This window comes from Hemitrygon akajei, chromosome 8, assembly GCF_048418815.1.
Source record: "Hemitrygon akajei chromosome 8, sHemAka1.3, whole genome shotgun sequence".
NCBI lineage: Eukaryota > Metazoa > Chordata > Chondrichthyes > Myliobatiformes > Dasyatidae > Hemitrygon > Hemitrygon akajei.
This window is the reverse complement of record NC_133131.1, coordinates 126,332,387-126,341,314: the sequence shown is the minus strand read 5'-3', so window position 1 is coordinate 126,341,314 and position 8,928 is coordinate 126,332,387. Positions and strand designations below refer to the sequence as shown.

Genomic DNA, 8,928 nt, shown 5'->3' with positions numbered 1-8,928 from the left:
ATTAATAGGTTAGAATTTTCTAAATAAACTAATGTGACTTATTTTCTGGCTTCTGATGATACTGGACAATTGCAAGCATTAGGGAAAGCTGTGGATGTCCATTTCATCAATATTATCATATTTTTAAATAATCACTATCACAACATTTTGATAATCTACTTTAATTGTAGATTCAACAAAATACTCTATTTCTAATTCATGTTTCTTATGACAGTTTTGTACAATGCTGATTGGTGAATTCTGGGTTCCATGTGTTCTAATTAAAGAACTGTTTCTTCATAACATTAGCATCACATTATGCAAAAAACAGTGAAAATTAATGAACTAAGATTTATTTTAAATGAAAGATGGCAAATTGAAGAATTTACCCATGCCACACCATGGTAGGGTAGCGGTTAGTGATACGCTATTACACCTCGGGACGTTCTGAAATTTGGAGTTCAGTTCCAGTGCTGTCCTGTAAGGAGTCTCCCTATATGCTGCTTGTGGGATGTGTGGGTTTTTATGGGGTCCTCCAGTTTCCTCCCACAGTCCAAAGATGTACTGGTTAGGTTAATTGGTCATTGTAAGTTGTTCTGTGACTAGGTAGGGTTAAACGGGTTTGTCGGGGGTGGGGGTGGCTGTTGACGCGGCATGGCTCGAAGGGCTAAAAGGGCCTACGCTGTGATAGATAGATAGATAAATTTACTCGCTGTATGCAGACTGAAATCTAAAGCTAACAAGTTGTATTTTTGGATTACTGTTAAATGAATCACTGTTCCACTTGCAGAGTTTAATTCTCACTGCACTGTCACAATCACGATTATGATTACTTAAAAAATGTGAAAGCCTGCTCTCAGTGGGTATCATGGAACTAAAGCTGATGAAATTGAAGTTTTATTCTCTGTTGTGTATGTGGCCTGGATACACAACAATACAATTAATAAAAACGCTGGAGACAGGAGCTAAGTTTCATGGTTCTTTACTGGCAGAAAACCAAACTCTTAACATGCACGTACAGATCAATACACGCCTGATAGCGCATTCAACGACATGTTACTAAAACATAAAGTAGTCCCTTATTATACTGTAGGCTATACGGTACACTCCTCTCCTTTTATTTTAATAGCGTATCAGCTATTTTTTATACTGGGGCACTATGCTAATCCAATATGCTTACCCTTAACATACCATTTGTTTACTTAGTAACTTGATAATATCAAATTATAACAAGCCTTTTCTTTTACTTTTGGTCTAAGACCCATTTGTAACTCAAGTCTCTGGGGAGGTCTTCTCTGCCTCTCTGGGTAACATCTGTCAACATCTTGTTTGTTTTAATACAGATTTCCACATAGAAGTCATGAAAAGTTGACCTCTGAGCATAGGGAGTTAAAAAGATGTGCACCTCTAACTTGCTAAGAGTTCTAGGCAGCCCATCGCCTCTGTACAATGAAGACTCCTCTGTGCAGCTGTCCTAGATATGCATCTTTGTGCTATTACTTGTCTTCCTTACCCATATCTCATTTGTTCCAACTGAGCTAATTACACAGCCAATCTTCGTATTCTCCTTAGATTCCAAATAAATAGCCCAACTTTTATGACACCATCTCTAATTGTAATAAAACTTTCCATCTTCTATTCGTGCTTCATATCTTTGTGCTGGTGATTCAGCAGGAGTGCTGGGAAGATGCTCAGGAGAAGACCAAGATGCTGGTCTTTTCGGAGATTTAAGCTTATTGAGAGTTTGCAGATCTTCCATTATCTGTTCATTTGTTAACAAGTAATTTAGTTGTGCAGGTGTAGGTTTTCGTCTTTTGTCGGTAATTGGAACAGGGTCATTAGGTCTCCTCCTTAGTTTCCTAGTCATTATTGGCTTTACCTCCATAGAATCTCCTGTGAGTTCCATTTTTAGCCTCTCATTCTCAATCATCATTTTTCTTTTCTTCTAACTCAATCTTTTTATCTTCAATTTCCTTCACTGCTGCTTTCTTCTCTTTGATATAATTCCTTTCCACTTGTTCTGTCTCCAGTTGCAGAAAAAGCTCTGCATTTCATATTCTTTCCTTGTATCATTGATCTAGTTTCTTCATCCTTTTCTGATACTCTTGCAAAGTGCCTTCCTCTAACTGCTGTAGCTGTCTTTTGAGAGATGTCAATTTCTCCTAGTACATCTGCTCTTTTACTTCCAGGTAGTCTTCATCATCCTGCTTATTGGCAATAGCTGTCTCCCTTGTATCCTCTGTATCTTCATCCGAATCACAGCAGCGGATATTGCATTTTTCCTCATCATCGTCGCTGTCTAGCTCCTCCTCATCATTGTAATAGTCGAATATGGTTGAGAGGAGAGCTATGGACATCTTCCCCGCCGAGCTGTCCTCCTTTGTTGACAAGTCTAGTGCGTTGATGGTGTGCCAATCCAACTGGATTTTTCTGAGCCATTCACTTCCCAGCAACGGTTGTCCTCCATTTTTCAGTACATAGAGGTTCAGCTGCTGTGTTTTGTCTCCGTAGGTCACTGTCACTTTAATTTTACCTTTGGGACGCACCTTCTGTCCTCTGTAAGTCATCAGCAGTAGTTTAGTTCATTTCAGAGGTATGTGAGAAAACAGTTGTTTGTGGTTGTGTTGTTATGAATGTGGAGCAACTCTGAGGGGCCGAAGGGTGCAAAGTCGCCCCCTCCTTTTTGAGAATCGCAAGATCGCTAGTATTTCGGGTATGAGACCCAGGAGATGAGAGAGATACACAGCATGCCAGGAAATGAGAGAGATACACAGCATGTCAGGAAATGAGAGAGAGAGACGCAGAATACACAACAAGGTGAAATGTCTCCTGACATAAGCGGAACGGAACCACTGATTACTGCTATTGTCTCTTGGAGAAGGAATTGTGTATTGAGTACTGTACTATTCATTGAAACCCCTCAGGGGACAACCAGAGTGGTCTGGTTGAGGGATTGCATCATCCCAACCTGACTGACATCTGAGACCCTGTGAGTGAGGATAAAAGACGGGTCTGGGGAACCCCCTTAGACACACCAGGAGAAACGCTAGAAATCCAGTGACAGCATTTTATAGCAAAAGCCAGTGAGAGCTCGTGTGTGTCCTCCCTTGCCTGGGTGGCGGGCTCATCACGAAAGAACGGTTTAGCTAAAGGAGAGGTCATACTTGAACAGCCACAGCAATGAGACACCGACGGATCGAAGTCATAAAGGAAGGTTGGCAAAACACTTAGCGGTAACTGTTCCCATTCTCCTATCTCTCTCTCTCTCCAACAATTGCAACACAGTGACAAACAAACGACGGCAGCCTGTGTGAACTGAAACGAACTGTATATTTCCATCGGACAATTCATTATCCCCTAGACAACGAGAGAGCTTGTTTCTTATTGATTATTATTATACCCGCACTTTTAGGTTTAGTATTGACGACGTATATTATCTGTATATTTGCATTGATATTATTTTTGTGTATTTTTACTAATAAATACTGTTAAAAATAATATCATCAGACTTCAACGGACGTCTCTATCTTTGCTGGTAAGTAACCCAGTTACGGGGTTTGTAACAGTGTACAGAGATCACTGTTAAAGCTGAGCCTGTGTTCAACTCCATTTTCAGTCTCACGTCTGCCACATGTGGAGTGATCCATATTACTCTTATATCATCTGTGTCTTTCACATGTGAAGCTGCAGACAAGACAATTCACTTTATTCTGAGTCATTTTCTTCAGAACTGCTTTCTTCCATTTTGTGTACAATGTTGTGTTTTCTTTTCTGGGGTTTCTTGTTTCTCTGTATTTTGTCCTTTTTCTGCTGTTTACTAGCTTTGCATACTCTGCAGTGTGGCCCTGTTTACCACAGATTCTGCATTCTTTGTCTTTAAACCAACAGTTATCAGGGTCATGTGACATGTTCCCACAACAGTAACATTTCTTTCCTTGATTTCTGTTCAGTGACATTTTATTCGTAGCATATTCCAGAGATTTTTGTCGTATCTCTGAAGCACCCCGTACTGCTGTTTCCATTGATATTGCAATGTTCAGCTCCTTCTCTAATGTAAGGTCATTTCACCCAGGAGCTTCTTCTGTGTGGTTTCACAGTGCATGCCACACATTGACCTGTCCCTCAATGCGTCCAATAGACCAGCTCCAAATTGACAATGTTCTGATAATTTGTGCAATTCAGTACAATATTCAGAAATGCTTTCATTTTTGCTCTGATTCCGATTGTGAAATTTAAATCTTTCAGCAATGACCAGTGGTTTGGGATTTAAGTGCTGTTGGAGAGTATCTACTGTTTGCTTGAACATTTTGTCAGCTGGCTTTTCAGGGGTCAACAAGCTCCGTAGCAGCCCATATGTTTTTGCTCCCATAATACTGAGTAAGACACAGGCTTTCTTGTCATCATAAACACCGTTAGCCTCACAATATAACTCCACTCTCTCAAAGTGAATTGTCCAGTCTTCAATGCCACTATCAAATGCTTAATGGTTCCAATCATCGCCATCTTTGTTATGTTAATTTAACCCCGTTTTCTTTTTGATTCACGTGTCCTTTTTTGCTAGCGCCATGAGCTAGATGTGTGTGTGTCGCTCTTTTTTATCTCTCTTCTGGGGAAAGCAGACCCTCAGCCCCTGGGCATCAGCGCTGGCTGAGATCTCGACTGGACGTGCTGTGGCTCCGACTGTGTCTCTTGGTCTCCCGATGTTCCCGACCCCGGCTGCGCTCCCACTTCCTTTCAGACTCATGTCCTCACTCTGCCTCCTTCTCCTGCTCCTCAGCTCGTTCCTTGCACTCTTCCTCCGAGTGTCATTATCGATTAAAACACGGAGTTCTGTTACAATGTAGGTTCATTAACCTCGTTGCCAATTTGTTGTGTACTTAGCCTGGCCACACAACAATACTATTAGTAAAAATGCTGGAGACAGGAGCTAAGTTTCATGGTTCTTTACTGGCAGAAAATCAAACTCTTAACACGCACGTACAGATCAACACGTGCCTAATAGCTCATGCTCAATATGCCCCTAATAGCACATTCAACAATGTGTTACTAAAACATAAAGTATTCCCTTATTATACTGTAGGCTATACAGTACATTCTCCATTACTCTAAACCCCATACAAATAGCTTTATTACACAATAAATTTTAAATCAAACTTGTCTTATTGAAACAGTCTATGTAAACAGGCGAATGAGTAAAATTGAAGTATTAACACATCTATTAAAATGATGGACTAAGCAATTGGAAGTAAATGTATTAGTTGAGCAATGCTGTTGTGGTAATAATAATTCAACCCAATACATAGACAGAAAATAATCACCAACTTGGGCAACATTATTACTTATGGAAAGAGATTTATTCCAAACTGAACAATACTTATGTAACATGGAAAGGCTAGGCTAACTTTTATGGCTGGTAAAATTGTCCTTTCAGATATATTCCAGCAGAAGCATAAGCAATGACTAATAGAAACAATGCTACATTATGTACCCAAACAACCAACCTATAACTCTATAAGGGTAATTCCCCATTAACTCAAGGAAAGTTTGCTATAGGCTTTGAATAGTTCTTGTCTGTTTCAATTTTGCTGAAATCACAATTCATTTCTCAGTGTAATAGGAATTGTATTCTGGTTTATTATGTTGGATTAGAGAGGAACATATGCATCTGTTGCAGTTAGCAACTAAAAATCCCACTGTCAAACTCACTTCTCTTTCAATGGTTACCTTGTAGCATACTGTTTTGAAGCAAAACATTCTAACAAAGCAAGATATAACCCTGCAGAGTAGAGGCCATTGGAAATTTATAGACCTCAGTGATACTAATTGGCAGTATTTTACTGAGCAAATTGCTCAATCAAAGCACTCACACATGGAAGCATTTGTTCCAGCCACTTCAAGTCATCAGTTTAAAGTCCCCTGGTTTCTTCTTCATTTTATATATAGAAATGTGAACTCCTCAAGGACACAGCATTTCAAGAATTCTAAATATGTTTGGGAAGAAAAATATCTCATCTCCAGGTCTTGAACTGCTGGCTGGCAGATGTATAGTCTCCCCTCAGTCACTGATAGTCTTCCAGCTATGGGCCAACTAAAGAACCATGATACATTCTTGACTAGAAAGGATACTGTGTGGCATAATAATAATGTTACATCATTCTCTAGTCCTATTGAAATTAAAATCAGTAATTATGAGTGAGGAAATTCACCAGCAACTGGAATATTTCTTGATCCAAAGAAAACTGTTGTGGTTGATGCAATTGAGTTATATGCGCTTCCAGAATTCCTCAAGCAGTGTTCTAGATTCAACTAATATTTGCAGTGAAATTCCATCTGTCATCATGCCAGGTGGGACTGCTTAGTGCTGATTATGCTCAGGTCCTCAAGTAATAAAGCAATCGACACAGCAAGATCCCTGCGATAACTACTTAATGATGTGAAAGATTCTTACCCACATGTGCTAGGCATTAATTAGAGAGAAACCCTATTAAGCCTATTTTAACATTCTGTGACATTATTGTCATAAAATGCACTACTATTAATACTTGTAAATTTCCAAAACAAACCACAAAATCGCTGTGGCCATTAAAGCTGGTCAGAGACCAGTTATTTCTTGATGAGTGGCTTGCCTTCAACCTTCCTGGTGTCCTGCCAAGATATGTCACTGAGACTGAATACTCTCTATTTGCCCAGATGCAGAATCTACAAAAATAAAACAAGTCAAAATGAAAACAAGGTAGCCTGCTTAATTTGCCTAATCACCGTTCTTTATGTCACCAGCGTATTGTGTCTATAGTGCCTATCTGCATCATGTTTGGAAGCACCTCTCAAGTCCACAATTTGCATCACTTATAAGGTTATAGGCACCAGGTACATGGCAATACCATCATGTCATGTTTCCAAATCACATGACAACCTGCCAAAGGAAAGCATCACTTTTTATAATGGTCACTGTTCAAAGTCTGGAACTTCCAATCCAACAGGACTGCAGGAGACCCTTACTACATGAAGTAGATGGGGATGTGTATGCACGATTAACTGTTGGGTGCTGAGACTGTGTGTGTACCTTTCAGCTTTTTCAGCTTTGACTGAATCTTTCAGCTTTTAGCTCATCATGTCTAATGATCCATGGTACTTTGAAGGGAAGACTGCATGCAACTATCACTCTCCAAATGAAAAGCAATGAATAAAAATGAAGTTCTATGCCCACCTTTTTAAAGATTTATTTCACCCCCCCCCCCACTCCTTAGCAATACAGCCATACCCAGTTTGAAAACCTAGTTGCTAAGCAGACCCCATATTCACGGCTTCAGAGCACGCAAGTAGGACAATCTAAAATTCAGTATCTCTCGTACACACTGTTCTTGGGCAGAGCAGCAGAGTCAGTGTGGCTGCATGAAACTGAGAAGGCCATTAGAGAAGAAGGTTCCAGTGGCTAGTTTCTCCGTCTGGGGTCAGATTGCCCAAGTTTATCGACAGTCGTATAGGGACCTTTCAGGATGGGGTGCTTTAACAAGTCAAATCAGCACTTTTAAACCTCCCACACTGCTGCTGCCAAGATACACACTTCATCCGTACATCAGATTATGGTAGATTGCAGACATTTGCCTTTAGATTTGCTTTGTTCATTTATTATTTTCAAATGAGTCATTTTAAAATGGGTTTGTGTTCTACATAGCATATTGACGCTTCTTTTGGTCACAGTTATAGTGAGACTCAGGTCATCTGTCACCATGGGACTTTGATGATACTGGACAAACAAGTTTCTAGACTACCAGATGTTACTCACATTACCCCAGCACTCTTTTACTTCTCTTTTGTTGCACATAACACAGTGGTATTAACAAGTGAAACTGCTAAGCTTAAAGGGAGCAGGAGACTGAGCCACAGTGACTGTTAAGAGAGCAGAGAAACAGAACAGATTGAGTTTCAGATGGTATGTATCATGTCCACAATCTGAATCCCAGCCCTATCAGCAAGCCTGATGTACACTCCCTTATAAGTACATGGATCCATAAATAACAAGGACCTAGAGACTTAATGACAAACCAGATACCAAGCTATTAGAATCTTCAAGCAATTAGATACTGGGTGAGACTACAACTAGAGGCCATGGGTTAAGGGTGAAGGGTGAAAAGTTTAAGAGGAACATGAGGGGAAACTTCTTGACTCACAGAGTGCATACAAGCTTGATTTCAAAGTTTAAAAGAAGTTTGCATAGGTTAATGGATGGTAAGGGCAGGGAGGACTATGATCCTGGGGCAGGTCGATGGGAGTAGGCAGTTTAAATGACTTGGCATGGAATAGATGAGCCGAAGGGCCTCTTTCTGGGCTGTACTTTTCTATGGCTCTATGGCTCTATCCTGGAGTTTTAATCTGCATAATTCACAGGTGGCTAGAACTCAAAGGCAACCATCTGGAGAATATAATAACTGAGTGTCGTGGCAGTTAAATGGTACGCTTAAGATGGTGGTTTAATGGTATTTGGGTGGGCATTAGTGTTAGATAATTCAACTAAAACATTTACCAGTGAGCTCTAGCTTTAAAAGCCTTGCTCTCCAGTTCATTTATGGCTGTCTGATGAGTTTTCTGTTCCTGCACCCTTCCTCTGGTAATGGCAAAAGCATCAAGATATGCTAAATTCAATGTGAGAATTAATCCAGTATTCCCAAAGCTCAACACTGTCATTAAAATAGCAGAACATGTAATTTCATACAACTGAATTAATGAAGAAATTGCTAATATATCCAATATATTTGATTTTACGTGCAATTTCCTGCAATTCATCAGCTGTGTGTTAAAATCCACACTCAGCAAGGATAAGTAAGTCAGTAATAATTGTTACAGTTGGGTGGAAGATAATTTACCTGCCTTATAGCTGTTTGTCTTAATTTATTGTGTCTAACTTCATGCAGAGAAAGAACATGCTAATGACAGTGTTTACAGTCTATA

At 39.8% G+C, this 8,928-nt stretch overlaps 1 pseudogene; it reads right to left on the bottom strand.

The window, feature by feature from the left end:
* Positions 1 to 1,403: 1,403 nt before the first annotated feature.
* Positions 1,404 to 2,336, bottom strand: LOC140731462 (sin3 histone deacetylase corepressor complex component SDS3 pseudogene; annotated as a pseudogene).
* Positions 2,337 to 8,928: the final 6,592 nt, after the last annotated feature.